Source organism: Ambystoma mexicanum, chromosome 2p (genome assembly GCF_040938575.1).
Source record: "Ambystoma mexicanum isolate Mex_15411 chromosome 2p, UKY_AmexF1_1, whole genome shotgun sequence".
NCBI lineage: Eukaryota > Metazoa > Chordata > Amphibia > Caudata > Ambystomatidae > Ambystoma > Ambystoma mexicanum.
Window position 1 is genome coordinate 530,294,927 of NC_090923.1, and position 25,429 is coordinate 530,320,355.

At 46.7% G+C, this 25,429-nt stretch overlaps 1 protein-coding gene across 3 annotated transcripts in view; it reads left to right on the forward strand.

Annotated features, from left to right (window-relative positions):
- Positions 1-25,429, forward strand: part of CFAP92 (cilia and flagella associated protein 92 (putative)) — a 1,690,090-nt gene that overhangs the window by 962,433 nt on the left and 702,228 nt on the right. The window lies entirely within an intron of this gene.

Below are 25,429 nucleotides of genomic sequence, written 5' to 3' on the forward strand. Positions count from 1 at the left end.
GATGACACCATTGGATTCATCACACAACACTTTGGTATCTCATCAATCTCACATTGATGTCTAGTTTCTCTAAGGGACTGGGCTAGCTGGCTCAGCCACTTGCTCTCCTTTCCCCTACCCTCTTGGATAACTCCCTGAGATCCCACCCTAACTCCATATGACTCTTTTTATACTGCTTAACTGGATTAATGTAGCTCAATAAGGTCAGCAATTGTCTAATGCTTTGTGGCCCGACCTTTATTGTGTGTATGTCCCTTTTCATTCTTTGTGGTCTCAGGTGTTGCGTGTTCCCTAATTGTGCATCTTGTCTAATGGTTTGATTGAATGTGCCTTCATGAGCTGAGGGCTCCAGTATACCAGCCACCATCGTTGAATCAGGCAAGGCCATCATGGTGCCCAAGTAGGTTCTGTAGTCCAGCTCCCTTTGCTGCAGGTAACTTTCTTCTCCCTGACGTTTGTATTGCGGTACGTGTCTGTAGCTTCTGTTTCTCCCCTGTTCACAAGCAACTGCCTTTCCCATAATGCCTGTTAGTGCTCCACTGTGGGACAGCTATGTGTTACACTCACCTGATATCCCCGAGGGTGTCTGCAAGGCTCGGAGATCTGGAACCCTGGATGCGTAGTTGGCCAGTGCTGAATAATGAATCTTAGTTATTTGTAGGGTGAGCTATCCTTCCTGCGTTTCTTGTGCAGGGGCACTTGACGTTTGTTGGCGAGCTGCCCGAGTTGCTTCACTGGTGCAGTACGCCTTCCTTGGGCCCAGGCCTCCTGTGACCCCGAATCTGCTGGTAAGCAGGTAGGTTTGTTAATTGTAAGTCTTTGTTCTGTTTATGGTGGGAATTCGTTAATGTCTTTATCTCCTTCTTTTCAGGTGCGAAGGTCTTGATGCGGGCGTGCCGGATGGAGAGGCATGTTTCTAGGTAAGAGAAAGCCTGTAGCGCAGCGCCTTTATTGTCTTTTAAAGCTAACCTGTGCTTTCTTCTTCTCCTCACAAGCCGCTGTGGTGCTGCGAGTGGATGAGAGCGCGAAGAAAAACAGGCCCCCGGAATTCAGGTAAGACTGTTGAAATTCAATGTTTTGGAAGCACACGTTCTACTATTGTTTTTCCCTGTTATTGCAGGTCGCAATGTTCGAACAGCAGCTATGGTAGCGCTTCGCCGGAAGTCCTTAAGCTAGTACTCACAGGTGAGTGATGTTTCTTCTTCTCTCGGTTTCCACAGATTGCAGCCCAGTGGAGATGCTGAGTGCTGGATGGTGTTTTCTCAGGTAAAACAGAATGTTCTTGTTCTTCTTGCAGGATTACAGGAAGATGCTGAAGACCAGGAGCTGGACACGGTGAGCGTCACGCTGCTGGTTGCAGAATAACATGAAGCGTGTTCTGCAGTCAGGGTATGGTTAATATAGCCCAGGTAAAGTAGTTCCAGGCCTGCCACACCCAAAACACTATACCGCATGGCTTGGTTCTTAGAACTAGACTGTGTGGGTGCTTCCATGTTGGATTTAAAGGCCCATGTACATAAATGGGACCTAGTTTGAACAGCCTCCTACATATGAGCCTGGTGCCAAAGACGCCAGGAGTGGCTCCAGGAGCCCTTTTGCAGTGGTTTTAAGGCCCTCAGGGTTCTGGTGGAAGCCCGCTTGTGGCACAACATGTGCCCCCTCACAGTGGTCATGACACTATGCCTTATGATTTTGAGTGGGAGGATGTCACAATCTGTGAGAAGATTCGTACACCAAGTTGGTGGGGGTGGGGGAGCATCATGTTCTCTGCATGTTTTGTTTTTCTGATTTTACTGGTGTTGTTTGGGTGTATACACCCTAATATTGCACCACTCTTTGTTCTCTATAGAGAACCATTCCCAACCTCCTGTATCTTACACCATATAAAGCACTTCCCTTCCCTGATAGGATGGCTGTGGGACTCTGAGAGGGCATGATCGGTGGACCCGTGTTGGGGGAGAGGCATGGGTTTCGGGAGGGGAAGGGATGAATACATATGTGAAAGTATTATGTAACATGGGCAGAGGTTAAGTTGACTGTTCAAATTTCTCAGCGGTTTCCACATCCAAGTTACTGAAGGTCCTATTTCTATCTTGGATTAAAACTAATCGTGCCCCTCTGCCCCCTTGAAAGGAATTAATAACAATATCACTTTTTTCACTCTTTGGCTGACATTACGTTTCAGACTCCAATTGCATTGACTTTTCTGGATTCAAGGAGTTCATCTTCATGCTGAAGATCTGTGATGAAGATTTGGAACTGAACGAGAGTCGCACTGGGGGGGCCAGGTTATATGTGGAGTCTCCCTAGGGCATTTGAATCCTTCCTAGCCTCAGTATTTCTACCAGCCACATGCTCTGTGATAGAGAAGGGAAAGGGTGTTTGAATAGTTGTTCATGTCATACTTTAAATTGTTTCGCAAGCCCTGCCCATCTACAGGAGGTGAAACATCACCTCCAAAAATTGTTCCTGTCCGAATCATTAGTAATTTGATGTTTAAATGAATCCCGGAGACACTGTGAACTGGGTAGAAATTGAGCAGTTTATTTTCACTCATATAAAAACAAGGTTAAAACAAGTATATTACAATATATAACAGCTAAAAAAAGAAAATGGTGACATGGCATATCCAATGACAAAACACTTTGAGGAAAAGCATCTGAACGATATGTCCTCCTTTAAATATGTTTACATTGATACAATAACTAACAACCCTAGTGGGAGTGACTGTGAAAAAAGACTCGGACAAACGGAATCCAGATACATAATTGATTATGACACAAAGACTCCTAATGGTCATAATAAGGATGAAGAATTGTATACATTGGTGGGAGAGTAATGAAATGCCACGTGTATACAAATGTAAAAATGAGTGTGTCAATGGCAAATGCAGGAATTTCATGCGAGTGGATTTAGACATTTAGTACTTAACAGATTAATGTGTGTGTTTTAATGTCAGGATAGCACTTTAAAAGCACTGACACCTTACCTATTTTAGCTTGTCCTTCTAAAGAAATAATGATCTAAGCACTGCCATGAATCAATCAAATATCTATTCAAATGTGAGTTTTCACATTGTGAACAATGACAGCATCAGTAGTTATATCACAAGAACAAGGATTCCTTGTAGTCCAGTTGCATTGAATACTATGTACCTTAGGGATTTAGGATATAGCATTATCGGTTTACAATCAGCTAACCCTTTGAGTTGTATATTCTATAATATGGACTCTGTAATCTAAATACATCAAGCACTATGCACTTTACAGAGAAAGTTCTTAGAAATATTTGGTATGAGTCAACTTATTAATTTTGACTATAATGCAATTCAGCTAAGTCAGTCACTTTGACAGAATACGGATGTCCATTTATATCAATTAGGATGCTGAAAAGCTGATTGATATTCTGTTTAAGGCGCTTTATTGAGAATTCTATACATATGTTTACTTTTGTCCTTTCATGGAATATGATTGGTGTGCCCAAAGCAAAAAGCACTTATACATGCAATTTAGCCAAGGCAGCAGCTTTGGTGTAATACTCTTATCAATGAGGAGGTTGATTGATTGATTGATTGATTGATTGAAATCCTGTTCAAGGTACTTCATTGAGAACTCCATACACGTGTTTACTATTCTCCAGGTATGGAGTAGAATTGTTGTGCACAAAGCACCTAGCACTTTATAGATAGGGATAAACAACTTTTGCACATGCACTATGCACTTAATGTGTAGCATAGCCACACAAAAGGAACATGTAGATTGGAATCTATGTGTAGCTCTACAGCAGGTCCTCATGTGGACAAGATGAAGTAAATAGGATTAAGTCCCTGATTTGCCGTATTGTATGGGATATCTGTTGTGAACTATGTACTGGTCAATACAGAGAATATCACTAAATAAGGGCTGAAGCACATGAATGAAGTGCATACCCCATTGGACAATAATAAGGGCATTAGCCATGTACGAGGCAACAACATCTATGCATAAAAACATAAATAAAATATTGAAAACAATTATTTGATCAGTTTGCGCCAACTACGTTGCACGAGCCATACAGATATTCTGGAATATTCAGGTCATCCATAGGTCTGTGTTCAAATACATGAAATAGCGGACCATACCTTATTCAGGGCATTGCTGCATTGTGAGATTGCAATCTAAAGCAGATACTCATAAGAGAATAAACACGTTCCAACATGGCATGCCGCGTTGTCTTATTAAAGATAGGTGATCTTCAGAAAGGTCTATGAAACACATGAGGCACTGCAAATAGAATAAAAAACATGTCTTAGCAAATGTCAAGTGTACAATCTGATGAAGTCAGAGTAGAGCGAAAACGCGTTGTTTTTCTGCCTGTGGTGTTCACGATGGAACCAATAAAGGAGATGAATCACATCTGAAAGGGTCGGAGTGGTTACTTAATTGCTGGAGCGATATATTATATTGTGTGTCATGTATATTGGAATGTTACTAGGATGTCGTTGTGTGGTAATGTCAATAATCTATTTGGAATGTTATTTGTTGAAATGGTTCCGGCCTCAGCGGTTTTCTCCTTAGTAAAGAGAGAGGCTGTGTTGGGGGTCTGTACAGGAGTATTTCAAATAAATATCCATAAGAAACATTTCGGTATCGGATATTCTTTCCTACATTTGGTGACAAGGATGGCGAAGACCCCCGGCAACCCATAGTGGTGAATTTTGCCCCTGCCAAGCAGCTCTGCCAATCCGGTGTTGCAGCGGCCAACGAAGAAGCCGATCCACCCCCTTCCTCCCCTCCCCCCTGGCGTTGTAGCGGCTAACTAGGAAGAAATTGTGCTTACCCTGAGCCCAGGAAGAGCTCCAGTGCTTTCCTTGAGAGGGCTCAACAATGGATGCAGCACTATATCGTTAACAGTTAGTGCTAGAGCTCTGGCGCCCACACACTGCGCACCGAATGAAGGGGGCCAGCAGTGCTTGCACGGTGCCCATCCACCCTGTACGCGCATAAGGTGTAGGAAAGCCCTGAAATAAGTGCGAGTATATTCTAGCACCAGTATAGATTACATGTACTCTAGCTCACGAAGTAAGTAATAGAAAGAAAAACAAGTTGCAAAACCGGCCACACATCGACAAAAGTACCTTACACACCCTCCATAATAGCTTTATGACAAGATTACCTGGCCCTCATGTTTTCATGGCATTTCTGGGCCCAACTAAAGTAAAGTGGGCCAGTGGAAAAAAGGTTTTGTTCGTAACATCAAGGCAGTCTGCGGAAATTCATATGCCCTGGATGGAAATGTGTCTTTCTGGGGTACGAGTGCCAACTGATTTTTGACACGTTACTTCCCCTGCCAGATGAAGATGATGGTGACAACATAAATGAACTCGATAATGCTCTAAGAAAGCTATATCTACATTTCAATCCCAAGACGAGCACAATCTTGGACAGATATAACTTTGGTGTTAGTGTCCAAGAACAAGGAGAAAGCGTTTTGGATATGTGACTGCCCTAAGACATTTGGCTTTGTCATGTAACTTTAGGGAGTTATTCGATGAACACACTCGGGATCAGTTTATGATTCATTGTAGTAGCAACAATCTAAGGGAAGAACTGCAGCTGAAGGGCAAGCCCACATTGGAGGAAGCTTTAGATCTAGCAAAAAGGGTTGAAAACTCATTTGCCTGTGTGGCAAAGATAACAGAAAAGGAACACAGTGAAGCTTAAGTCAAAGTTTTGAGTTTGGCTGAGGGTAAACAAAAGAGGAAATGAAAAGAAGAAACTCTAGCGAAGGAGAAGAGTAATTTCAAGAACAATAAGTGGAGCGGAGAAAGGAGAGACGACCGCAAATGACTATGCTTTAGATGTGCTAGCAATGCACATTTTGCTGGATCACTGGCCTGTCCGGGGAGAAGGGTTGTATGTGTTAAGTGCAAGCGTAGAGGCCAAACTGCTGCAAGAATGTCCAATTTAATCAAAAAGGGGTTTTATATCTTAATTATGAGGATGGTCATGGATCGTCTGATGAAGAGAAAGGATAGTAGTATAGAAAACATTACAGTTAATGTTATTCAGGATGCAGATGAGGATGAATGTGAACACCCACATGCAAATGTACGAGTGAATGGAAAGATGATTTCAATGATGGCAGATTTGTTTTTGAAGATATCTTTGATGTCCAGAGTGGTGTTTGAACAGGATATGGAAGGGGACATCCGAAATCTACTGGAACCAGACATAAATCTTAGCGGTTACAACCAGGACAAAATCGAGTTACTGGGTTGTTTTATTTTTTTAACAACCTTATTTAACACATACACCAGGTGAGTACTCATTGCATTAACAGGATGTTAGGCCCCAGGCTCCATGCAACGTGCAACTTGCAACTTACAACAATACAGCCTCATGCAACATCATTTCCATAACAGTAGGTAGCCCTTATACATTTATGATTCACCACTGAACCTTTCACCTCCGTACCCATCAGCCCAACCACAAAACAATTATCCCTTCACTTCGTTAGCAGTGTCCACCAGGTAGCAAAGGAGGTTTAGCCATATGTTTCTGGGGCGCTTAGGCCCTGCCGCTTGGTGTATATTAGTTCCTCTGCCGAGTAGGCCCACATTACATCATGGAGCCAATCTGACCATATGGGGGGATTTTTCCATGTCCATCGTTTCAAAATAGCTCTCTTTGCCAATACCAAACATCGGTTCAGTAGCCTAGGCTTTGTTGCATCCATTTCCTCTGTATATCCTAGGATACATTGCATATGTGTTAGGTGCAATGTTCACCCCAGTATCACATCTAAGGTATCCTTGACCTTCCCCCAGTAGTCCACTAGTCTGGGACAATCCCAAATCATGCGTATCAGGTTGGCATTTGCGCTTTTACATCGTGGACATTCCCATGTGCCAAAGGGGCTTAACTTGGAGACTCTTGCAGGGATGTAGTATAAGCTATTTACAATCTTGAAGTGTATGAGTCGATATCTCGTGTTCATAGACACTACCCTTATCAATTGGCATTTACGTTCCCATAGCGTTTGCGGAATCTCTACCCCCAGGCAGTTTCCCACTGTGTTTTAATATTGGGGCCATTACGTGATGACATTGTCTGTGCCAGTTTATACAAGACTTAGATAGTCTGCTTACTTCTCCCTGACGAGAGTATGTATCTCAGACATGCATGAGAATCCGATTCGGATGGGAAGCCAGTCCAGTGCGCTGCCATTGCTGATGTAATACATAGATAATGGAGCTTTTGCAGGGGGGGTCCCCTATATGGGGGCAGATGGTCTCCAAGTCTACAAACTTCCCCTCAATATATTAATCCCCAACCGTTTGAATACCTGCTCTTTTCCACTTTCTTTCAAGTAGTTTTATCTGTGGTGGGTTTCACCCCTGACGATCCCCATAGCGGTAGGTTTCAGTCATAAGGCGTCTGCGTATTTGTTTTAATATATAACCTATTCCAGGCCTTCCATGTCGCTTCAACTGGGTCTAATGTCTGTGCCCTTCGGTACGCGTTACCTGCCAAAAGCAGGGTCATTGGGGCCGATTGTACCTGCAGCTTTTCCAGTCGGGCCTGGAATAGCTCCGGGCACTCCCTAACCCAGTATGATGCATAATGTGCCTGAGATGCCAAGAAATATAACTCAAAATCTGGAGCACCCAAGCCTCACCTCCCGACTGGTTGAACCAGTCTTTCCCATTTCTTACGTACAGTCCCTTCCGCCCACACAAAAGACAAACACCCAGAAACTCAGTGAAGAATGCCCGTCCCGCCAGATAGGAATGTTGTGAAAATAATATAACCGCTTAGGCACTACTACCATTTTAATTAGAGCCAGTTTCCCGGCTAGTGAAAGCGGAATACTATTCCATCTCTGCAATATTACCCTGAGACCAGTTAAATAAGTGCAATATTTCAAGTCAAGGGTCAAGGTCTCCATTCGGGCCACTCTAATCCCCAGATACTTAAACTCAAGCCGAACCCATTTAGGTCCAGCTGCAGTGTTTATTTGAGGTGTACCTTCAGTCAAGGGAAATATTTCTGACTAGGTAGAGTTAAGTCGCAGACCTGAGTGTCTACCGAACTCTACCACTGCTTCAAGAATTTTATTCAAGTGGTGTTGTAGGTCCCCGACGTACAATAATATGTCATCGGCATATAGGGAAATGATCTCTAGACTAGCCCCCAGCTGCAGGCCTGCCCTCCCGTACAGGTCACGGATGACCAATGCAAAAAGCAATGGCGATAAGGGGCAGCCTTGCCTTGTGCCGCCCTCCAAGGTCAGTCTAGGGGAGGAAATACCATTCGTGCATACCCTAGCATACAGTTGTGAGCACAATAAATGGATCCAGGATATGAAATTAGGCCCAAAGCCGCAATTCCGCAATACCTGGAAAAGAAAGGGCCATGAAACCGTGTCAAAAGCCTTTTGCATGTGAAGAGCCACGGGCACTGCCTGAGTGTCCCATGGTGTTTGCACCATTAAATCATATAGTCGTTGTATGTTCAATGCCGTATGGCGCCCGATATGAAGGCGGACGGGTCACCATGGACCATATATGGCATTAAGGGTGTGAGACGCTTCGCTATTATCTTTGCGTACATTTTCATGTCTATTTATCAGCGATATATTACTCTCATCTTTCCACCTCCTTATCCGGTTTCAGGAGTAGTATAATTGTTGCTTCCCGCATAGTGTTGGGCAATTTCTGTCTTTAGCACTTCATTTCACATCTCTTATTAGGTAAGGTGCCAGTTCGCCCCGAAATTCTTTATAGAATTCTGCACTAAAACAATCCGACCCCAGTGCTTTCCCATTGGGCAGACCCATTATTGCAGCCTTGACTTCATCAAGGGCCAATGGAGCCTCAAGCGAATCCCTGGGCTCTGCAGATAGAAGTATCTTTGGAACTTATTCAGATGTCAGTCTATTTCAGTCTGACCTCACGTCCTTGGGTGAATATACATCTACATAAAACACTGCGTTTACGTTGCTGTCCGAGTGTGCTAGACCTGCATCCGCCCCCATGATGCGTGGGATATGGGTACTCCCCCTTTCTCGCTGCACTGCATTGGCTAATAATTTGCCTGGCCTGTCTGCTTGCTCATAGCGCCTAGCCATCATAGGTCTGTCCAAGTATGCATCTAGACTTGCTTTCATATCCTTTCTCAGCTGGGGGCTAGGGGATGTAGCTAATGTCTGCTGCAGCCCAGCTAATTTGGCCTCATGACGCTTCAACTCAGCCCAAATGCTCTTTAGTACCCCAAACTCAGTGGACAGGATCACATCCCGTATATACGCCTCCCATAGTGTGGTCGCTGATTTGACCGTGCCCACATTAGTCTCAAAATACAGCGCAATGTGGTCCTGCAGGTTATTGTTGAACATCGGGTGCCTCAGCGCAGTGGGTTTGAATCGCCACAGCGCCTGCCCCCGGCTTCCGGTCCCCAAGTGTAACGTCAGCAGTATGGAAGAGTGGTCGGAAATGGTACGTGGGTGGACACAACACTCCTCAGTCACCGACAATAAGGACCCAGTCACCAGCCACACATCTATCCTGGAATGCATATCATGCACAGTGGAGTAACTGGTATTTTCCCTCTCCATTTTATGCATTACCCTCCACTCATCCATAAGGCTTAAGTCCTCCATATATGTATGTATGATCTTGGCAGCGTTGGTAGGTGCACGGGGTGCAGTCGTAGTCAGATCGAGATCTACATAAAGTATAGTGTTCAGGTCCCTCTGTAATGCTAGTGTGAAAAATGCGAGCCAGAAAAACATGGCGTCGATGCACAGCCATTTTGAACACTCATCTCCCATTACAGTAATAGTCCGCGTTTCCGCAGGCTTCACAGAATGAGCAAGTAGCAGGGAAAACAGAGCAAGATCACGTAAACATTATTAGAGTGGACTAACTGCGGAGAATAGCTATTGTATTGTCCATTGAAGGACGAATACAGAAAGGGAGTCGGAACACACTGCAGGTGCATGATAAGGGGACTGGGAATGCATGCGAGAGAGAGGGGCGTTGGGTTTTTTCCAATTCTAACTGGAATTTTCCACCCCCTGTCCCCTCTACTTGTGCTCTGCTTTTCGGCCGAGAGCAGAATGCAGTTCGGAGGGGCAGGGGGTTGCCCCCAGAAAGGAGAGAGCATTATATGGAGAAAGTTAGTTGTACATTGAAACCCAGGGTGATGCAGTCTCGCTGAAAGGGAGAACGCTCCACTTCAGACCCCGTTGGACATAGTGATCTCTTTGCCTACCTGCTGAGGGACTAAGCAGTGTTGTTGTTGGCCAAGATAACCTTTTCTTTCCTAACGGTGAAGTTACCTTCTGAGGCTTGTGGAATCTGCTTAGATCACATGCTGTGCATTGGCCGACATCTAGTGGAAGCTGCAGAGTATTACAGTTTTTTTTTCGAAACTCGAAAATGGGCGTTGACACAGGGCGTGCCAGTAATACTATCCCTAGTGTGACGTCCACTGTACGCATGATCCTTCACGCGTTTAGGACCCTTAGATTGTTTTTTTCCACCATACCTGTCGTAAGCATTGCGCGGAGTTCCCTGACTTTAAGCCATTTTGACAAAAAATCAATATTAATTTCCCTGTTCTTTCACTCCCACGTCGAGACATCGAAGCGAAGATCGACGCTGGTCCGAAGAACAAACAACCGTCGAGAGCTGCACGACGGACTTTGTGCCTTGGAAGGCCTCTGGCCTCGGCTCTGCAAGTAGGGAGAGTGGGGGGTGGAAACATACTCTACACTCTTTATTTTCCTACACACACTAGCCTGCTGCCATAAGGTGACCTCCATTTAAATTTTGCCCCAAGTGCAACCGCAAGTACCCTTGCCACAAACACGCCACTTGTAATCTCTGCTTGCCGAGGGACAACCCCGAAGCTAACTGCAGAGCATGTAGGCTTTTTAAAAAACGCTCCAGGACCGCTCCACTAAACGTTGGGCCCACCACGCCAGACAGCTCGAGGCCATGGAAGCGGTGGGTGCCTTCAGTGATGGCAGCTATGCCGCCCATTCGGACGGCGAGGGCACAGGGGTGTCGAAGGACAACCAAGCGCTAGTCCCCGACCTCGGAGGATTGTCCGGCAGGGCAGTTATGGGGAACACACCCGGCGACACAAGCGCTACCCAATCTTCTTCTACACCTAAGAACATTAAGGCCAACCTAGACTCGACACGCGTGTCGAGTTCACAGAACAAAGAGGCACAAAGAGAGCAGTCCACCCAATCAGTGTCCTCTGGCCGTTCCAGGACGAGATCGCCGCACGACACACGGCAAACGTCCACAGTTGCCAAGAGTGCCTCGCTCCCTAAAGTAACGGAGGTACGTTCATCAGAAGATGAATCAGTCCTCCATCCCCAAGCCGCACACCCAAAGTCTGCTCCGCCAGGCCATACGGCGTCTGCCTCCGAGTCCCAACGTGCGCACTCAAAAGAGAGAGAGAGTACCCCCGAATCTCGAGGCTAGGTGTCAAAAGGTTATGATAAGGCCAAACCATCAGGGAAACACTCTTCCACTCATGGGAAAGGGGACAAACAGCAGAAAAAGTCTACACATTCAACTTCTGCACCCCAGGTCCACAAGGACAAACACAGGTCGTCAGATAAAGACAGATCTAAGACCCGTGTCCCTGTCACTACACCCAGGCTCACCCTCCCACTCCTTACGATATGGAATTAGAAGATGAACCTCAACAGGAGGTGGTCGTCCCCAGTTCCAGAGAATGGAGCACTGAGGACATAGACAGGGTGATGAGGAGAATGTCTTCCTTAGCTATTTTTTATGAAAAAAATCCACAGCATTTTCTTAGCTATACCCCTGACAATGCTACTCCTTCAGGATCCAAGGACCCCCAGCCTCCTAATAAGAGATCGCGGCTTGATACTCCAGCTCAGGGACTGTCTTCAGACCCTTACCATATTCAGCCTTACCAACAGTATGGGGATGACCCAGGAATTTTGGTGCTGGACGACCAAGCTGAGGTCGAGTATTATGGAGATGACGAGGGCCAGGATGAGGAAGAAGAAGACGAGGCGGAGGTCTATAATATGGACACCCCAGTTAACAAGGAACCACAGGTTTCTGACTCACCTATAGATAACCAGCCCCCTCTAAATCAGGTCTTGGCTAAAGCTGCAGAGCACTTCCACATAGATACGCAGGGGGTGCAGGAAGAGAGGGACTTTGCAGAGGAGCTAGTTGGGGACACAAGACCCATTGCTCAAGCCATTCCTATTCTCAAATCAATCCAACGTAGAATTGAGAAGATGTTCAGGGCCGCCCAGTCAGACCCTTTTTACATAAGGGGTCAACTCAAGCCCGACTCCTTGGTAATCACTAACACCAGAAAGAGAGCGGGGACACCTCTGTCATCATCGGAGGCTCCCCCAGAAAAGGAGAGCAAAAGAATCTACGGTTTAGGAAGAAAAGTAGCTTCCACTTCCGCTTAACAGGCAAGGATCGCCAACACCACCACACTGCTGGCAAGCTATAATTGCCACCAGTCGGAGCAGGTAGCTGCTCTCATTGACTCTGTACCGGAACCACTAAAGGGTCAGTTGGCTCAGATTGCGTCGGAGGGTAGAGCCGTGTCCGGTTGCATTCTGAAAACAACCTTTGACGCCGCAGATAATGCAGGCTGGCTCATAGCAGAGAGCACTGTCATTAAAAGGCACGCTTGGGTAGTCAGCGTTTAAACCCGAGACCCAGGCCACCCTTATTGACATGCCAGTGGAACCGAATGTCTCGTTTGGCAAAGCGGTAGAGGACGCACTGAAAACTGCCAAAGACGAATATGATACTCTAAAGTCCCTAGGACAGTTGACTAATAAGCGCACTAATCAAAGAGGGAATAGTAATTTTCGTCGCTCACGTGGACTAAATTCCCAGACGGGCTCCAATTATTCACAAGGACAGGGTACATCATGGGGTGGCAACCATCAGACTACCCAAAGTTACGGCAGAGGTAACAAGAGGCGCCGTGGTGGAGGTAGAGGCAGCCCCGGCAGAGGCGGCGGTACGCCTCCCGCAAAACAGTGACGTTCCGCTCAGGGTCCCTTCCCATGCATTCCCAGTAGGGAGGCGCATTTCCAACTTCACCCAAGCATGGGAAGGGATCACATCAGACAGATGGGTGCTGTCCGCAGTGTCCGCAGGATACTGCATCGAACTGCTAGAGCGCCCCCGCAACCACACTCCACGTCAAAAGATGCATTCACTGGACCACCTGAAGATCCTCCTCGAGGAAATCGTCAATCTTCTCGCAAAGGACGCAATAGAACTCGTCCTGGGCAACCAGGTTAACAAGGGTATCTATTCAACTTACTTCCTTGTGCCAAAAAAATGTAACAATACACCCAGTATTAGACTTACGCCCTGCAAACAAGTATGTCAAGCCCCAAAAATGTCTTATTACTACTCTCCAAGAAGTAATCCCCCTCCTAAAAAGGGGGAATTGCATGGCAACATTGGACATGAAAGATGTCTATTTTCATATTTCCATGTTCCCAGCTCACAGAAGATTCTTGCGCTTCAAAGTGGACAGTCAGCACTACCAGTTCAAGGTGCTGCCCTTCGGGTTAGCCTCGGCTCCAAGGGTATTCACCAAGGTACTGGCGGTGGCGGCAGCACACCTACACACGGAGGCAATCCCAGTTTACCCTTACCTGGACGACTGGCTCATCACGGGGGAGACCCCAGTAATTTGCAGATCAAACATCCAAAGAATGATTGGTCTCTTCTTCGAATTGGGTTTCTCTATCAATGTAACGCTCACCTGGCTCCCACGGAGGCGCTGGTCTGGTCTGGGTTGCTGTGGCCTCTTCAAGCGTGATGCGCAGAATTCGGACCACCGATTGAACAGGACCCCCAAATCTTGCTTGTCTGGCCCGTAGGAATATCCTTCTGCAGATGAGAAAGGGGATTAACTGTCTGCTGAATAGTGTGCTTGCTCCCCCCTTTACCCCTTCGTTCTCCTCTGACTTCCTCCAAAACCCCCGGTTTGAGCTCACCTTATGGTTTGGAGGGATGAACTCTCCATCCTGCTTCTGGTGCAGGGGCGCGCATTCGTCCAGTTACTTCACTGGTTTTCAGAATGGCGCTGGCAAATCCACTTGACTTTTCTGAAAGATACGTCGTAAGTATGAAGATGCAAAAGTTCAAGTGTGAGCCTCCTTTTATGTTATTTTTCCTAACATGTGATCTGTCCTTTATTTCAGGTGCAGAACAAAGGCGATGCGTTGAGGGGTTAAATTGCCGGTGGTAAAATCAGGTAAGTTAGTGATGAGGGCGACCCCTCTAAATGTCTTTATAATTCCCCAGTAATGTCTTTTGTCCTTTCCCCATAGGGGCCGGGGTGCGGTACCTGCCAAAGATGCGGCGCCGACCCGAGATGTGGAATGGTTCACCAAGAAAAGCCGGTAAGTAATATGGCTGAAAATTCGTCTTTCCTCTTGTGTTCCCTTGCTTTGTGGGCCGGGGTGCGGTACCAGGCCAAGAAGTGGCGCCGACCCAAAATGAGGAGAGGTTCCGTCAAATATGGCCAGGTAAGTCTTGTGACGGAAAATCAGGCTTTCCTCATTTGTTCCTCCTGCTCACCTTTTGTCTCTTCTTCTCCCCTGCAGGTGCAGAGATGTGGCGGAATGCCCAGAAGGTCGCGGTGGATAGTGAAGAGCCCACGAGGCAGGTGAGTGATGCGCGGAGCTGCAACAAGTAGCGTGATGCTTTTAAAGAATGTCTATCTTCAGGATCGCTGGCGTGATGATTCCGGACACAGGTAGGAAGTTAGATTAAGTTCCTGGTTTTCACCTTTTCTCTTCCCTTCCTTCCTTTCAGGTATCCCAAGATCGAGGCGGGCGTGGCTGGAGGCAAAATGCAGGAGCAGGCACGGTGAGTGTTCAGCTGCTAGATGCAGAGCAACGTGAAGCACGTGTGGCAGTCCTGGCGTGGTTTAAATAGCCTTGGAAGAAGTTCCAGGTAAGTATTCTTCCACGGTCCGCATCCAAGTAAAATAGTTCCTTTGATAAAATAGTCCCTCCTAAGCCTCATTTGGCTTGAGGCTTCATGCAGCATGGTCTGCGTCAGGTAAGTGCACCAAACACCCTCTTTTAGGACTGATGTCCAACGTGAGCCTGGCGCCAAAGGCGCCAGGACAAAGTCCAAAGAGCCCCTATTAGGGGCCGCTGGGCTTTTACCCGAGGGCATGATGCTTGCTCCCGGGGGTGCTGGGCCTGTCCTGGTGCTCCGGGGGTAGGCATAATGACACATGGCTCCTGAAGTAATAGAGTTTGGGCATCTCAACTTACCACAGAGGTGCATGGACATCCTAAAGGAATCTAGGAAACCAAACATGAGGCACTGTTATTTTGATAAATGGAAGAGATTCGTTATCTGGTGCCAGAATAAGCAAATCAACCCAGTTGATTGCACTCCTTCCAATATTGTCACCTGCATGCTCCACCTGCTGGATGCAGGGTTGGTATTTAACTCACTCAAGGCACACCTGGAGGCGCTATCAGCCTACACCACCTCCCATAACAAGATTTTGTGGTGGAAAGTACCAGTGGTTAAAGCCTTCATGGAACGGGTAAAGAGACTCCACCCTCCAATTTCTAACCCACCGCCAGGATGGGACCTTAATGTGGTGCTTGCTAAACTCATGGGCCCACCCTTTGAACCCATGCATAAAGCCAGCCTCAAACACCTGACTTATAAAACTGCCTTCTTAGTAGCCATTACATCCATAAGAAGGGTCAGTGAAATTCAGGCTCCGTCAGTGCAGGATCCTTTCTTTACTGTTCACAAGGATAAACTGGTTCTACGAACACACCCTAGGTTCTCACCGAAGTTCATTTCTAAATTCCATGTTCCATTGAGCTTCCGGCCTTCTTCCAAGAACCCAAAAGCTCTGCTGAGGTGAAACTACACACTCTAGATGTGCGAAGAGCGGTCCTCTACTATGTAGACAAGACCAGGCCGCTAAAATAAACAGACCAACTGTTTGTCTCCGTAGCTACAGGCAGATAGGGAGATCGAGTCTCTAAAGGTGCCATCTCGAAGTGGATAGTCCATTGTATCCAGCTATGTTACTCCCTTTCTGAAAGAACTCTGCCTTTTACGCCAAGAGCCCACTCTACAAGAGGCACTGGGGCCACTCTGGCTTTCATTGTAAATGTACCCCTTGACACCATTTGCAAAGCAGCTACTTGGAGCTCTATTCACACTTTTACTCAGCACTACTGCATTGACACTCATTCCAATACAGATACTCAAGTGGGACAAGCGGTTCTAAGACATCTGTTTGCTCATGACCCTTCTCACATCCCACCTCCTTCTAACACTGCTCGCTTATCTATGCACAGCATGTGATCTAAGCAGATTCCACAAGCCTCAGAAGGGATACATTACTCACCGTAATCGTATTTCTGATGCTTGTATCTGCTTAGATTCACATGCGCCCGCCCTTCCTCCCTTCTCAGCAGCGGGATTTTGGACTCGATGAATGACTTTGCTTCCTCCGGCAGCGTAAAGAAGTAGCTTTTGCCGTTAAACTGAAACCTAAGTTGTGCGGGAACAGCATGGTGTATTGCAGATTTTGTTCTCTCAGCAGCTTTTTGACTACCTGAAATGTACGCCTTTCACGTTGCGCTGCAACCGTGTAGTCGGGGTAAATATGAATAGTATTCAAACCTATCTGGAGGAATTTTTTCTCTCGTGCTGCCCGCAATATTAAGTCCCTGTCTCGATAGTTCATTATGCGAGCAACAGTGGGGATAGGATATTCCCCAGGTTTAAGCTGCCTGACCCCTGGTCACCCCTGAAGTGAGGTGACCAGCTGGCCTCCACGGCCAGCTCCATGTTGCAGTGCAGTGCATCCTCCGGGACCCCGATGATACATACGTTATTTCTACGTGACCTGGATTCCGGGTCTTCAAATTTGGCCGTCAGCTGCCTCATCTCATTTGTTAAAGTGGACACTATGGTTTGAAGTGCTGCCACGTTATCCTCGGGGGGTTGGTAATGCGCCTCTACGCTTCTGTGATACAGTGTTATCTCTTTTGAGGTGCGCCCGTTTGGTGTTGACAGACTCAAACCCCCTTGCCACTCCTTTCCGCCTCGGGCAGATTCCCCTTTGCTGCGGGCAGAGCAACGCACACCACCTCTCCACCAGCAGCATTGCCGGGTCTCCCCAGATGTAACCCGCAGACTCCGACAGTGTCACCAACCCTGGCAGCATGCGCGCTCTGCACACTTTTCACTGTGCGGGGCTACGCGGGTGCCGTGCTGCCTCTCGTGGCCCAGCTGCCCTTCCTCACAGTCAGCCGGCAGGTCCGGCCCTCCAGCCCTTGTATTACACTGCGTGGTGGGCACTGCACAGGCCAGAAACCGCTGCGCTCAACCCGGGAGCATTAAGATACAAACAGCGTTCACATTAAAAAAAACAGGATTCAGCCAGAGAAAGTGGCTGTTCAGGCCCGCCCACGCCTGGAGCTCAAGAAAGGTTTGCCATCTTGGCTCACCGCTCCACAGCACCCAATTACTGGGTTATTTTGGGGCTTGTTGGGCCTCATCAGTGGGAACCCAGACGTGGATCCCTTGATCACTGCGCTCAGAGAGGCACAGCTCCACCTCACTGATGAGGCCCAACAAGGCTGAAAGGCTTGTCTGGGGTTGCTGTTGGTACTCTTGTTCAAAGTAGGTATGCCTGACGTTTTGCTGCTGGACTGCACTTGTTGGGGGCGTGACAAACACTGATATGCAAATTAATATTCCTCTTTTGTGAAAATTTCAGTGAGCAAAATGTTATAGCAGCGGACTCTCAAAGTGGGAAAAAACAGAGCAGGTTTTCATGCCATGTTCATTCTAGAGAGGGGTGTCTACTACCTTTTTTTTATTTTTGCAAGGAACTTGGGGTTGGTCACACTAAGTTACCTGGGGGAACCCAGATGTGGAACCCTTGCTCACTGTGCTCAGAGAGGCACAGCTCCACCTCACTGATGATGCCCAACAAGGCTGAAAAACTTATCTAGGGTTGCTGTTGGTACTCTTGTTTAAAGGAGGTTTGCCTGGCATTTTGATTCTGCTGGACTGCCCTTGTAGGTGGGACAAAGACAGATATGCAAATGGGAATTCCTCCTTTGTGAAAGTACATTGAGCAAAAAGCGATGACTGCGCACTCTCAAAATGGGGAAAAAAACACAGGACAGGTTATCATGCCATGTTCTTTCTCGAGAGGGGTGTCTGCTACCTTTTTTGTAAAATGCCTTTTATACCTTATTTTGGAGTGTTTTAAATTACAGACATAGGGCCTCATTACAAGCATGCCGGTCGGGTAATAACAGTGCCGGTAAGCCTACAAGCACCATTGCTACCGGACCGGCACACTCCGAGTCTGCGAGCTGCTTGCTGTCCCACCCGCCAGGTCAGACCTGGCGGGCGGGATGGCAGCCGCTAGCAGACTTTCACGGAGGAACTAGCACTGTTATTGGTGCCGGTGCCTCTGTGTTCCCCATTCCCATTAAGTCCTATGGGACTCAATTGGAATGGGGAATACCATTTTTCTGTCGCCGGACTTCCCGTACCGGCAGGGTTAGAATCCCCCACTGTTACCGGCAAGCCAGTCGCCAGAAAATATCACAACTCGGGCGGCACCCTGCCAGTTTTACCGGCACGGTTACCGCCAGAGTTGTAATGAGGCCCACAGTCATTAATTTATTAACATCTGTTACATTTTTAAAAGAATCATATTCGGAGCACAGTAGAGTATTAACATAACGATCTGCACAGAGGAGGATAATGTCCCAACAGCTCTGTGTTAAGAGAAGGGGTGTGGGGGTAGTGTTCAGAAAATTGTGTTTTAGGTGCAATGAGAAATAGCAGCATAAAAAGGGGTGTGGCTTAGATGGCCATAAATCAACAGTCAGGGTCGACGCTAACCATTAAAAGGAAGAGTTTAGAAGCTAACCATTAAAAGGAAGAGTTTAGAAGCACCTATACATTAGATGTACTTCAACAGAGCATTTTGGCGAATCCAGTCGATTACAGGCAGGGGACTATTTTTTCCCGAGGAAGGTAAAGGACACAAAGTTAAAGGGGGAGGGAAGACTTTCATGGCAGCGTTTCCCAATTAGGTTTAGTATTCCTGTGTATAGGAGGTTGTTCCAACGTCTTGTTATTTTTCAAATTTCTTGTTGAATGAGTAGGGAATGGCCTCAGTCTGCAGAGGATAGGCAAGCTGTGTAGGGATGTTAAAACTGTTTTGCTTAATTATTTAGACGGCTATTTCGAGGCTGGCCGAGTTGGGCACAATGCAAGTGTCCTCTGCATCGAAAGAAGGAGTAAAAATCGGGGAGCTACTTAGCAGGAGGTGCACACAGGGAGAAAAGATATGCACAGACCTACGGCCGTGGAGCAAACTGCTGGCTCTAGCTTACCCCACATGCAGAAGAAACTGCCAGGGTGGCAAACAATAGTGAACAGAAACTCGGAAGGAGAAGAGATAGCACACAAGAAGTTGAGGAAGCCGTTAGGGTATCAGGCAGACACCATGACAGGGCAACCTGATTCCAAAATGGTAGGCTCCGTATTCATAATTTGTATCCACTGAAATGATTCTCAGCACACTTATGACAACCCGCAGCCAACTCCAAGGCCATATCAGTGAGCGTGCACAGGTGTCTCTGTTCATTCTCCCATTGATGGAATTACGCACAGGTATAGATTACAAAAAGGGCCTGGTTCTTGGCAGAAGCAATGGAGTTAGGAGTCAGGTTTGCAGCCTGCGAGTGAAGTAGGAGAGTGAGTGAAGAGGACAAAGATGAAAGAAGGGAAATTGAGTTAATGGAAAGCACGACAAAGAGGAGGCAGGCAGGAGAAGAAAGTTGTTAGAGGTTGGAGCAAGAGAAGACATCAGAGATATTGGAAGGTGGCAGAAAGTGGTGGTGGACAGTAAGATCCAGAGAAAAGACCCCTCATTGGCCAAGCCAATATGACCAGAGTCTTGAAGAGTTGAAGGGCTTCTGAGAGAAGCTAACTGGGGGACTTAATGTGGACCTGTTAGCGCTGGCGAGCCCACCACAGAGAAAAAATAAGACTTGCCCAAAGATCCCCAGGCAAGTGATTAATTGAGAGACTGAACCAGGAGGGCCATTGAATGAGGCACACCAAGAACTACTACAGAAAACATGATCCTTAATTGTTTCCGAAACCTGCAAACCTGGAGGTTCTCTGTGAACCGAAGCCAAGAAGGTTCCCTGAGAAACAGTCTGTGGTGGTGAAAGCTGAGACTTTGCTGGCTCTGAGGAGACAAATGTGTGATGTATCTGTGATACTGACCATCCCAGCATGAGACATTGCGGTGGTGCTATAATTAAAATGCCCTGAACATAAACCGAGGACAAAAGGGAAAGAAATAGACCACTGTCTGCAAGCCGGGGCCTCAGCCCAGGAGGGCCATCTTTGAAAGCCCTTTGTACAGCCCTAAGCCCTGAGTTTGCCAACACGACTTACAAAGTGAGGGTTCCAGGAACAGAAACGCAAGCCACAAAAGACTGATTTACTTTCAAGACAGTACGTTCATGTCCAAGAGCTACTGTGCAACGTTTGGGCACAGAGCGAAAGCTGTTATAGAGATTGATCCTAACCCCCTATGAACATTCTGTGTGCTTGTTGCGTTTTCCTTGCATCCTCACTCTGTTTTACAGAGAAAATATCCAATTTTGGTTTCACCTTTACCATTAGTGATTTACCCTGATGCCCAATGTAAAATGTATTGCATGTTGAACTGTTCGCATACAGAAATCCTACATGAAACCCCTAGTCTCTAGGGGCTGAACTTTTACCCATTGATTTATTTTATTTATTCTTTTCTGTTGATCATATGTATTGCACTGTCCCCTCTCCTTTCCTCCCACACTTACCCTCTCCACTGCACTTGCGCGATCTCAATGTCACCTGGCCTAGTAAGATTGTTGTCTTTGCCTTCCCTTTGTCCCCCCTCTCTTTTCTCGTCGCGCCTTGAAGCACTTGTGTATAGGCGCGTTATAAATGCCATATTATATCGTACTCTGCTCTGTGATCATTTGCAGCCATTGGGCCTCATTACGAGGATGGTGGCTATTCGCCGGTGTTACCGTCGGGTCGCCACCGTCCTCATAATACCAAATCCGGCACCTGACTTTGCGGTGCCACCGGGACATTAAAAGTCCTGGCGGATCGGGAATTCTGGCGCCAGGAAATATTAGTGCCCATAATGGAGACTCTGAAGCACTGCCACTGTTGCTAAGTGGGGCTGGACTGCCCCTTTTGGGGTAGGACCAAGCCTGATTTGCATATGGTTTTTCCCTTCTGTAATGGCTTGGCAGGCTGAAAAACGATGGTCTGGAGAGTTGCCCAGAGCTTTGCCCGTGGTTATGATTAATTCAAAACCTTCCAGCCATCACCTTTCTGTTTTGCCACTGTTGCTAACAGTGCCAGTCCTTCCGTGACAACTCTGGTTTCTGGTACGTTGCGCCCAGCAGGCAGAGTTGTAGTTTGCCGGTCGAGAAAGGGTGCCGGCCAGTTGCAACTGGCACCCTTATTTCCGGCAAACTCAGAATGAGGCCCATTGTCTGCCAATTACCCATGATTGCATGCTCCGCAAGTTCCCCACTTCTGTTAACTGACCCAGAACCAATCACTGCACACTGCCAAAAATACCATACACCAGGATGCTTGAGGACTCCTGCATGCAGCATCTCACCCAAAAGACTCTGCTACTGAAATGCTGCGTAAGTGGTACCCCAACCAAAACATCTTGACAGACACATCGGGTGGTTGTGCACATTTTCCTCTCAGGCCCGCCATCAACCTCCCCACACTCATATGCTCAATATCTATCCACAGACACACTTTATTTAACCCAACAAAGCCACCTGTGCATGACCATGTAAATGTTGCTTCTGTAGGGGAGCAGACAAATATGTCATTGTTAAGCTCCATGCCCTCTCCGGCGTCATGTTTTAAGGACATTGAAAGAGTCTTATGTATGATGACAGACATTGCTCCGATGCTGCATCGAGTGTATGAGAGACGTTATGCACTCAGACAACCGTATCGAATGTACCCTTGTACTGAGACAGTAGACAGATGTCGACATACCGCAATGAATATTGAAGAACTGTAAAGAAAATCTAACAGCTGCAGAGTGACCTCTTGAAATAAAGACACATGGACGCACTGAAAAGATCTCTGAATATTCAAAATAACAAAAGATGTAACTGAAGCCACAAGAGAAACATGTAATCGAGTCAGAAGAACTCATGAGTATCAATGAAACAATTGAGAAGAGGTTGAAGTAAATGTATACATACGGAGACACAAGGTAGAGGAGACATGTAGAAGCTTGCTACAATATAACTGTCATGACCACTGTGAGCGGGCACAAGTTGTACCACAAGCAGGTCCCACCAGAACCCTGAGGGCCTTAAAACCACTGCAAAAGGGCTCCTGGAGCCAGTCCTGGCGCCTTTGGCACCAGGCTCATATGTAGGAAGGAAGGGCTGTTCAAACTAGGTCCCATTTATGTACATGGGCCTTTAAATCCACACAGTCTAGTTCTAAGAACCAAGCCATGCGGTATAGTGTTTTGGGTGTGGCAGGCCTGGAACTACTTTCCCTGGTGCTACTTTACCTGGGCTATATAAACCACACCCTGGCTGCAGAACATGCTTCATGTTATTCTGCAACCCGCAGTGTGACACTCACCGTGTCCAGCTCCTGGTCTTCAGCATCTTCCTGTAATCCTGCAAGAACAAGATTATTCTGTCTTACCTGAGAAAACACCTTCCAGCAATCAGCATCTCAACTGGGCTGCAATCTCTGGAAACCAATAGAAGAGAAGAAACATCACTCGCCTGTGAGTACTAGCTTAAGGACTTCCAGCGAACCGCTACCACAGCTGCTGTTCGAACATTGCGACCTGCAATAACGAGAAAGGGAAAAACAATATTAGAACGCGCGCTTCCAAAACATCGTATTCCATCAGTCTTACCTGAATTCCATCGCGCTACACCACGCTTCCATCCGGAGCACCACAGCAATATCTGCAAAGGAAGATTCATATTCAGGTTCGCGTTCAATATTAAACAACCGCACAGCGATGTACTTAACTTAATGGATTCCGGGGGCCTGTTTTTCATCGCGCTCTCATCCGCTCGCAGCACCACAGCGGCCTGTGAGGAGAAGAAGCAGTAAACACAGGTTAGCTTTAAAAGACAATAAAGGCGCTGCGCTTCGCGCTTTCTCTTACCTAGGAAACGTGCCTCTCCATCCGGCACGGCACCATCAAGACATTCGCACCTGAAAAGGAGATAAAGACATTAACAAATTCCCACCATAAACAGAACAAAGAATTGCAATTAACAAATCTACCTGCCTACCAGCAGATTCGGGGTCACAGCAGACCTGGGCCCAAGAAAGGCGTACTGCACCAGTGAAGCAACTCTGGCAGATCGCCAACAAACGTCAAGCGCCCCTGCACAAGAAACGCAGGATGGATAGCTCACCCTACAAATAACTAAGATTCATTATTCAGCACTGGGCAACTATGCATCCAGGGTTCCAGATCTCAGAGCCTTCCAGAAGCCCCTGGGGCTGTCAGGTGAGCGTAACAATAACCTATAATGTGCCTAAAGCTCCCATGGGGAAAAAGATGGACGTCGGATTCGTATTGAATATAAGCAAGCTACCTCATAAACAGACCAAGGCTGCAAAGACGGGAGATGCTGGAAAAACAGCTTTTTGTGAAGGATGGAGAGGAGCCTCTTGGCGTGGGCTCAAGGATGTCGATCAAGGAATCATTTTAAGGTACAAAGGGAATCAAGAGGATAAGCCATGGACAAGACACACATTTCTCTTGGATTAAGCTAAGAAGAAAACACAAGTGCGAAGTATTGGATAATTCAAAATGCAGAAAGCATATGTGAGATGGAGTGATTAAGTCTCAAGAGGCCAAGAAGAGTAATCGCACCTAGTACAGTTGAATCAAATAGCAGTAAATAGAGCTTGAAATGGACAAATTCGTGGTCTCCTCACACGTGACTCAGAGCGTGAAAACAAGGGCCGTTCATTAAGCTCTGGGTGAAAATAATGGTGTACGCACACTCCCTCAAAGATCCCAGAGCAAAGAACGGGCTTCAAGGTCAAGTACAAAGGAGAAACTTTGGCTAAGGGCCTGACCGATGAGAGATGATGGACTAATTGGAACAAGTGGGTAGTAGTCTGATGTTGTTCTCTGCACCTTGGTATTGTTTTGCTTACGTGCTGCTAACGAGCTGAAAGTCCAAGGTTGGGAGAGAATGCTAACCAATCATATGAGTCCATGTAGCAACCTGCTATACAAAGTGAGCAGGCCAATCCGCTACTGTATTCTCTTATAATCCATATGAAAACTATTTAGTATTGACAGGTAGTTCAAGGCGTGCATACTAGACAAGTGGGCAGCCAATTAAGTCATTAGCACCTATACATACTATAGGTATGTATGTTCCCTTAGCCAACCCCGCCCTTTGATAGGTTTTTATGTTTGCCACGTAGGATGGCATCATAGCTGACGCATATTTAGGTATAAAGCCTTTATGTACTTAAAATTGTGTGTGTGTGTGCGCGGACTACTGCTGCTTGTTCTCCAGATTGCCCTACTTTATTTTGAACTGACAATTTGTTTCAGTCCGGTTATTTGAGTGTGGGGTCATTTAGTATGGTAATTACATTCTGCCCATAATAAACCCTTCAAGGTGCTATTGCACATTTTGTAGCAGTGCAGATGGTTCATGATCCAGAGCTAGACTTTCGAATGATTGGCGACTCCCGCCATTAACCCGAAGATTATGGAGCTTCCTGCGGAGATCAGCGAATGATCACGTGTGTGGAAGAATCGGTTGGCAGGGGCCCCTTTTGAAGAAATCCCTGCTCGGTCCCTGCAGATGCCACGCAGACTGATTACAAACTTGTCGATTGGGGGAGAGTCGATGCCGAGGGACTCGAACTGAGCCACAGATGTAAGTAGACCTTGAAGATGGGAAACAAAGGCGAGGGGCTATAGTATAAGTGTAAATATATAATAAAGGGATTTGTGTTTAAAGAAATGGATACCTCGATTACGGGTTCCCAGGGGAACCAAAGAATACATACTAAACTCTAAATAGAGTATAAAATAAGGATTACTGAGGCTAGTGCCAATATGAAGAGTACATATTGCATTCCAAAATGGAGTATAAATATTAGATGAGATACGTTTACTGAGGAAAAGGTAGAGGAAGGGGATCACAGGAAAAGAAAAGGATAAACATTAAGTATAAACAATAAAGATAAAAAGCAAAGCTTCCTGCACTGGCAATAAAAGAACAGTAGGCTGGCGAGAATCTATAAAATGAAAAA